Source organism: Cyanistes caeruleus, chromosome 2, assembly GCF_971803275.1.
Source record: "Cyanistes caeruleus chromosome 2, bCyaCae1.hap1.1, whole genome shotgun sequence".
Lineage (NCBI taxonomy): Eukaryota > Metazoa > Chordata > Aves > Passeriformes > Paridae > Cyanistes > Cyanistes caeruleus.
This window is the reverse complement of record NC_141702.1, coordinates 19,677,101-19,685,937: the sequence shown is the minus strand read 5'-3', so window position 1 is coordinate 19,685,937 and position 8,837 is coordinate 19,677,101. Positions and strand designations below refer to the sequence as shown.

The 8,837-nt window shown below is 38.3% G+C and overlaps 1 long non-coding RNA gene across 1 annotated transcript; it reads left to right on the top strand.

The window, feature by feature from the left end:
- Positions 1–318: 318 nt before the first annotated feature.
- LOC111926096 (uncharacterized) lies at positions 319–6,115 on the top strand. The gene is made up of 3 exons (XR_015282804.1): positions 319–412; positions 2,089–2,175; positions 3,554–6,115. It is a non-coding gene; the product is annotated as an uncharacterized LOC111926096 (long non-coding RNA).
- Positions 6,116–8,837: the final 2,722 nt, after the last annotated feature.

The following is an 8,837-nucleotide window of genomic DNA, read 5'->3' as shown; positions in this document are numbered from 1 at the left end:
TTGTTGTCTAAACAGAGATGGAGTTGTCCATGGGTTTTATGATTCTGTGCTTCCATACCTGTGCACTTCTTCTGACCACATTCCCATTTCTGTTCAGAGCAGGGGATTTCCTACCCATTCAAGTAGTAGCAGTTTGTGTTGGTTTTACACGGCCTGGCCCTTGGTGGTGGGGGGGGGCCACGAAAGCAGCTTCTGTGAGAAGCTTCCAGAAGCTTCCTTTATGTCCAGAAGAGACAATCCAGGATGGGTCTGAGGATGGACATGCTGCTGCTCAAAGCTGGCCAATGAGAGATGTTGGTTATGCCTCTGTGATGACATAGTTAAGAAGAAATCATAACAAAGTTGGTGGCACAGTTTTAATTCCAGAGTAAGACTGAGAACACGTGAGGAGAACAGCTCTGCCGACACCAAGGTCGGTGCAGAAGGAGGGACAGGAGGTGCTCCAGATTCCAGAGCCGAGATTCCCCTGCAGCCCCTGGGGATCCACGGGGGATGCAGAGATCCACCCACAGCCCCTGGGGATCCACGGGGGATGCAGAGATCCACCCACAGCCCCTGGGGATCCACGGGGGATGCAGAGATCCACCCACAGCCCCTGGGGATCCACGGGGGATGCAGAGATCCACCCACAGCCCCTGGGGATCCATGGGGGATGCAGAGATCCACCCACAGCCCGTGGGACAGGTGCCCACACCAGAGCAGGTGGGTGCCTGGAGGAGGCTGTGACCCCATAGGTGACCCAGAGGAGAGAGAGGGCCCTGCTCCCAGCCTGGAGCAGCCTGTCCTTGGAGGACTGACCCTGTGGAAGAGGGACCCAAAGCAGTTTTGGGACTGTGTGTCCATGGAAGGGACTCACGTTGCAGCAGTTTTAGGAAGACTGCTGCTCATGAGACAGAGAAGTTTGCAGAGAGCTGTCTCCCATGGGAGGAACCCCGTGGTACAGCAGGGGAAAGACTTCTGTCACTGACCCCGAGACTTCTGTCCCGAAAGAAACCACATGTGATAAACAATAAACTGATCAAAACCTCTAATTCCTGTCTCTCTGTGCTGTCGGTAGGAAGGAGAGAGGAGTTGGCACGGGGAAAGGTGTTTTTAAGGGCTTATTTTACTTCTCAGTGCCCTGCTCTGATTCTGTTAGTAATAAATTCACTTAATATCTCTAAGTTGAGGCTCATTTTCCCTTGATGGTAATTTATAAGTGTTTTTTCTCAGTCCTTAACTCATAAACCCTTTGTTATATTTTCTCCACTCTATCTAACCGTGGAGGGGAGTGAGCTAGAGGCTTTTGAGGGTGCCTTGGATCTGGCCAGCATCAAACCACAACACAGTCCTACTCAGTGAAGGTGTCTGTTCCATGCCCCAGTTCTTCTAGTGTAATGTCTCTTTCAGCACGTCAAAATATCCTCTGACAGACCCTTTTGTCATTCGTGAGCTTAACTGGGAGACACCTGTGGCTGTAGAGTCATTCTGGTCTGTTATGCAGCGTTCCTCATGTGATTCTTGTCTCCTTTATAGTGCCTGTCAGATAGTACCAAGTAGATCCAAGAATTGAGGGTTGGAGAGCTGATGGAGGATGAAATGCATTATAAACTGTGCATTAGCTGGTCATAATCTTGGGGATGGAGGGTGGTGACTGCTTTAAAAATGCATACCATGCAAAAATGCAGCCATATTTCATGACTTACACTTAAGTGTGGTTTGAGGACCAAAATTTTTTGTTGATTACTTGCAGGGCATACCCATGGAGACCAAGGTAATTTTAACAATGAGTTCAGTGGGTCCAGAAGCAACTTTTAAGTGAATAAATAATTTTTCTTTCAAACAAAGCCTCAACACTGAAAATACTCTACAACTCATATTGCTGTCTTCCATTAATATTCATTAAGAACTGAAAGAAACACGTATTAGGTTCCACTGGGTAATGGCTTCTACTTTTTTTGTTCATACTGAAGTTTCTTTTAATATATTCTGCAAAGTCTTTGATAACCTTTACACTCTTTAGTTGTGTGCAAGCTTTTACACCTCTTCCTCCACATAAATCACGGTCTGCTTCTGAATGTATCTCTATTGTTTCCTGTCATATTGCAGACCTCCTTTGTAGCTTGTTGAGACTGAGTGAATCTTCTGTTCATCTTGAATGAAAGCTGGTACAGAAAATTGGACACATTTACCAGGGTAATTGCATCTATTTGCAGTTCAGCTTTCAGTGGTTTTGTTGCAGTGAGAGAATTGAGATGTGGTGACACTATTAGGCTTTTTGACACAAAGCTGGGTGAGACTCAAGTATGATGCCTTCAATTAATTTCTCATTCTCTGGAAAAAAGAAGACCTGCAGAAAAGATACTTGTTTTCCCATCTACTATTATCTAGACTCACCATCTTTTGATTCTTTCTTCTGTGATAGAATTTTGCCTGTGATTATGGTGTACTTATATTTGCTTTGAGTAGTTGTAAATTATCCCCATGTTGGAATATTATTATATGCTAAGAAGTATATTGAAATACCATCTTGACAAATATTATTAAGATAATAATTATTAAGATATTAAGTAAAGGTGGTGCTCAAGCTAATTTATAGATTGTTAAGTGTTTTAATTACAGGGCAATACCTTGAAATTGCAGGCTGAATTTCTGATTTTCTGAGTTTTTATTTAATTAGTCTTTGAAAATATTGGTTCCAATGTCTCTTGTCTGATCATAATTTCTCAAATGATTCTGTAACAAACAGATGAATACACAAATCATGAAGAAACCACATTTTCATTCTCTAGTCACATGGAATGCAAAAAATAACACTGCCATATTTCTGTGTAGATTTAAAGAAAAGAGGTATTTATGGTATTTACACCATCAGAAATGCTTTTCAAATTATTCCCATAGTGTCAGGTCATTTTTTGTAGGTGGAAAATTATTTATTGAAAAATTTAAAACTTCACATATAAAGCAGTGATGAAATCTTACGTAAAGATCACATTTTCCACAATATTTTCTGAAGTCAATTATGTGAGTTTTCAAGCAGATGGATAGCCTGAAATTTCAGGAAAAAATAAAAATGTGTTATTTTTGACAGAGAACTCCAGCTCAGGTTTTGACTTGAATCATTTAAATGATTGCTTTGAGAAGTCATATAAATGACTTAATGAAGATCTCAGAGTAGGAGTGGTACTCTAAAATTCTAAAATATCAGAAGGAGAAAAATATTTACCTACTCACAGCAAGGTATTTCTTGTGGCAATTAGAGAAATTTACATTAAACTGTTTGGAAGTCAATCAAGATGTTGACATTAACACAGTATAGGCTTTTTAGAACTGAATGAAGCAATGCTCAGTGACAAATGGCTCTTTAATCCACAAGTTGTTCAGAGTTAGATATAACACAGAAAGCAATTGCAAGCCCTCACTACCAAACCTCAGTCTTGGTCTTCTGGCCCAATCAGTCTTTTACTGTGAGTTACATGATAAGAGAAATTTGTCAGGGGATAATGAAAGATCACAGCTCATTGACTGCAGCACATTTGCTAGAGATGAGAGATATGTCTCATTCTTCCTCAAGATGCAGAGAAGGCTCCTCTGTGTGTTAAGAAGCATTAGGCAGCTGTATTAAACAAAAGACACATCCAAAGGCATCTGAATGCAGGAGCACGTCCTGGCTGTGAATACCTAACACAGAAATAAGACCAGTCTAAGGGAGAGGAGGACTTCAGACATGCCTCTGTCTTTGTAAGTGTCTAGGTATTAGGAGGATTGCTGAGACTTGCCTGATTTTTCAGTCACTGAATAAAGTGCCAAAATGACTAAGTATGAGGTTTAAGGATTTAATTCCCAGTCAGATGCTTAAAACTTAGGCATGACTGCCCAGAAATTCCTTGTGAATTGAGGCCTGAGACTTTTCTTATATCATTCACAAAATTCCCGAGAATTGCTTATTCTGATAGGTTTCTGTAAAAAATAAGAATATTCATGCCTAATGTTACAATTTAAGAACATCAGTTTTTGTGGAAGAAAATACACATGAAAATAAATTTGGCACACTTAGAAATTTTGCATCCTGAAATACTTTATATGTCTGGGATAATTCTGTAAGACAACTTGCCATTATTTTGCTGAGGGGAAAAAAAAAATCTTTCAGAACATGAAACATGCCATGAATAAGATTTAACAGTGATTAAGATAGGGCTGATGGCTGAGGTCTAAAAGGGATATGAATCTCCTTCCCTCCCAAAGGACAGGTTTGGAGCTCAGTATGAGCTCTGTTACTGACATTTCCTGAAGAGAATGGGAGGTAAATGAAAAGATTCCAGTGAGCAATTATGGAACATGTTTATTTTATAGATATTAAGGATCTTTTGGGATTTGGGGTTATTTTTTGGCACATATTTCTGTTTAAGAAGGGAAGTGTACTGAATAGGTGGTGAAAGGTTGATAATTAAAAAAGTGCTATTACAAATGAAAGACTGAGTATGCTAGTTGTGTTTAAATATTCTTGAAGTTTATGGCCACTCTGCCTTAGCAGCTTGAAACCCCAGCATCCTCAAACCATATCCTTAAGAAAGAAAAAAGTAATAGGCCTTCTGGGCCCCCTCCCCTCCTGCCCAAGGAGGAGGAGACCCATTCTGGCTCTGCCCAGGGCCCCTGTCCCAGCTGTTACTGCCCATGCCAGTTCCCAGCTGCATTCCCTCACCTCATGGCTGGATTTTCTCGCTGGACTTTCTACAAAATAACATCTGTGCATAAGAGGTGGTAGTAATCACGGCCTAAGATTTCAGCAGAGAATGAAGAATTATTTATTTACTGAGCAAACATTAAAAAATAATTGTTAAACCAATTGATACATGTAAAGCTTCCTGGTTATGACAAAACAGTTATGTGGCTTGTGCACTTTTTAAAACTTTGTTAATATGTCTTCTGATTACTGCACCAAGGAAAGTATACAGTAATCAAGGTAGGCAAGAAAAGTCTTAATCAAAGAATAGTACAGAAGAGGAGTGAGTGAAATGAAGTTTCCCACTCTGTTATGTGGTGCCTTATCACAGGGAATTGGTTAAATGAAAAAAAACTTAATAAGGAAGGAAGCAACACCAAATTATTCTAGCTATGTTGAGAATGTACATGAATCTCATTTTTCGTCTCCTAGGAATGACTGCAGTCATCTTAAGTAATGAAATTTTTAGGTTAAATGAGTGCCAGTGCAGATCAAAAAAGTAGGACATGAAATTTTTTTTAAGCTATTCAGCTGTTGTTATGGGGAGCTTGGAAATGTGATTTACAGGAAATTTTAATGTAAATTAAAAAGAAGCTTAGCTCTGTAGAAGAAATCTGTATTATAGTGTGAAAATGTACAGAGTAATTCTGTGTATATGTCAGTGTTGTAAGACTGAAGCACAGAGCTTGGCATGCTGTTCGTAGGGGTGTGGGGCTGTGTTTGAAGAGAGCTGTGGGAACCCTAGCAAAAATTCAGTTCCTTCACACACTGCATTAGGAGATCTGGGTTTAAAAGGATGCAATTCTGTGGAAGATATATGGATTTTTCTGAGACTTGCATTGAAGAGGCTCTTTAGAGACTGCTTATAGATAGAAAACCTCTCCTCTATGTGCTATTACCTGGCAGTGAGGAGCTTGTATAAGACTTAGGGGTACTTTTGTTACAGTGGACATCAACACCGCTCCTTCCTGGTTTGTTTTCTAGTTTGTATTCTTTTGTTTCTGAAGAGAACCTGTTTATCTGATGTTTTTTGTCATATTTCTAAAACCACTTTATCAAGTTCCATTCCATTCTGTGGTACTGGGCCTCCCTGTCACAGTTAATTTGGGATTTTCCTGTTAGTGCAGGATGCCTAGCAGAGCCAAATGAGTGGGTTGATTTGTTGTGCTTTCTATCAGAGCCATCTGGGGACTTGCTGAAAAGGGAACTGTTGTGTTAGAGGAGTTATTGGCTGTATTCATGTTCTTGTGTGTGTATGTGCCTCTCCAAGTATCAGAGCATTGTTTCATGTCCACTGGAGATATTACCTGCTTTGATTGTTAAGAAAACACCTGCTTTATCTTGTATAGCATCAGTTTTGCCTCAAAGATGTGTGCAGCACTTCAAAAAGAATAGCCTTCAATTAAAAAAAAAGTGAAAATATATTTACAGAGTTTTTTTCAAGATGTTCACAATGCTGTTTCTATTAATTCTGAGTTGTCCAAACTAAACAACATACAGCTGTTGCAAATTAACTTCCTTGTCAAGACAAAATGTTATGTGAAGCATTGAAGTAAATTGCAAATGGATCAGATTAGGATCTTTTGCTGTCAAGAAAAATAAAATATAATATCAGAAATTATATAAGAGTCTGCTTTTTTGTTGCTGTTTTGAGAAGGATACAAAGAAGTTTGATTATAGTAGTATCTGAGTTCTTAAGCGTACTTCACATATTTAGCTTGTCTTTTTTGCTTTTCACTGTCTATTGATAAATGTGATTAGGCTTTTGGGGTTTTTTTGTGAACAAGCCAAAGATGCCTTATTGAGAACATGGTCTTTAACAACTAGAATGGCTAGCACCAGAAAGGAGAAATAGTGTCTTTTTTTTTTCCTAAATCTTTGCATAGTAGAGAACTAGTCTAAACACTTGTATTGATTTGCTTTTATTTACAGTTACACATTTCTCTTAAGATGCATTCCTTGGCTGCTCTCTGATCTGACTGATATGTTTTAAAAAATGTTGTGGCCCTGCTTGAGCAGGGAGCTTGGACCAGATGACTTCCACACATCCCTTCCAACCTCAGCCACTTTGTGATTCCATGATTCCATTCAGGCACCACCCCATGGTTGCTCTGGGCTTGATTTAGACAAGAAAATCTGCTATGCAGCCCCCCCAAACCAGGACAAAATTATTAAATGTAAACTATTTGGGAACAAATGATAAGATCTGAGTGTCTAAGGAAAAAATAGTTTATTTCCTTAAATGATTGGACTTGCATTGGTAGATATCCCCTTTCTCTCTTGAGTGGGACAGTAGACTGACTTATGGATCAATATACCTCAAGACAGCATCTTGTCTCTTGAGGGCTTTTGATATCAAGGTTTTCAGAGGTTAAACCCAGGTCCCAAATTTATTTTTGGTATATACATCTAAGCATGAATGAAATGAATGAATGGAATGAAGATATGTATTGTACCTGGAGAAAGGACTCTGTGCTTAAAGGCATTGAATCTATTTTCTGATTGTCAGTTCATCTAATAAAAGATATTATGTCTCTTGCCCCCTGTGTAGTTCAGTAGGTTTCAGGGTCTCAACACAGTTTCATTGCATTTATGTCAGTGAAGATATTTTCAGCTTTGCAGATGGCCTAAAATTCACTTGAAATTTCACTACAGCTAAGATGTGCAGTATCCAAACTGATCCAAGTCTACTGTTCTGCAAAGAACTTCAAATCAGTATTGATTATATACTTATGAAGACAAAGGTTCTTTGCAAAGCAATATATTCAGCAATGTTTTTCATGATCACCATCCATCTTTATCATAAAATTAGTATTGCCACCTCACAGTGTAGCTGAATGTGCTATGGTTTTATTATTTTAGTTAGCTAATAATCAGACTGAGTAAGAATAGAATAGAATAGAATAGAACAGAACAGAACAGAACAGAACAGAATAGAATAGAATAGAATAGAATAGAATAGAATAGAATGCTGCATTTTTTCTTGTTAATCTTGTTTTTCACCTGTGTGTTGTTGAAAAATTAAATAATTGATCAAAAAAGAACAGTTGATCTTTTGTCAACATCTTTGTCTAGCTTGTGGTTTTGTACTAGAAATCTTGTAATTCTGCATTTGGTGGGCAGTTGCTGTATTTGTTTCACGTTTGTTATGCCATGGAATGAAAACTAATCACAGATAGAGCTTTGTACCTCGACATTCCAAGATTACTTCACAACTATTTTTACTACCAGTGCTCAGGTCACGTGTATCTTAAAAATTATTATAGTACTTTGTTCCTTATCTTGTAATTCGCTTCAGAAGAAAAAATACAAGATCTTTGAAATGAAATGTGATATCATCTTCATAAACTTAGAATTAATATATTAATATAATATATATTAATAATATATAATATATAATATATAATTAACATATATATGAATAAACTTAGCAGTTAATATATTCTTCATATATTTAATTAAAATTAACCCCCAACAAACAAACAAAAACAAAACCCCAGCCAGCCACACAAACAAACAAACAACCCCCTAGAAGAGCACATTGCAAGGACAAGTATTTGAGTAAAATCTGAAATGTTTTCATTGAATTACCATTTTTCTTTTTTTCCCTCAGAAAAAAAAAAACAACAACTTTCCCAAAACCTGTGTTTTCACATCTTCTGCAAGGAATTTTCTCTTTTGATTTATGTTCAGGCAAAATGGCAAAAAACTTAGAAGATGTGTACACCTTTTTTCAGCTTTTGTTGGATCATACCGAGGTGGAAGGTTTGTAGTTCAGCCTGCTGCTCGAGGCAGGGTGAGCTGTGAGATTAGACCAGGCTGCTCAGGGCTTAGTCTGGCTGGATCTTGTGAGTTTCCAAGGCTGGAGGTTGCACAACTGGGAAAATTCCTGCATTGCATGGCTGTCCTTAGATGGAAAAAAGGTTTTCCTACATTTAGTATGAATCTCTCATTTTAATTTGTGGCTCTGTCCCTTGTCCTACCACCATGTATGACAGGAGAGTCTGGCTTCATCTTGTTAAACTCCTTATAGGCATTTGGGAGCTGATTTTAAATATTGTCTTCAACCTTCTCTTTTCCAGAAAAGATTTGAGTATATACTTTTAATAAAGGCTTCATTATGTCTTTATTGCTT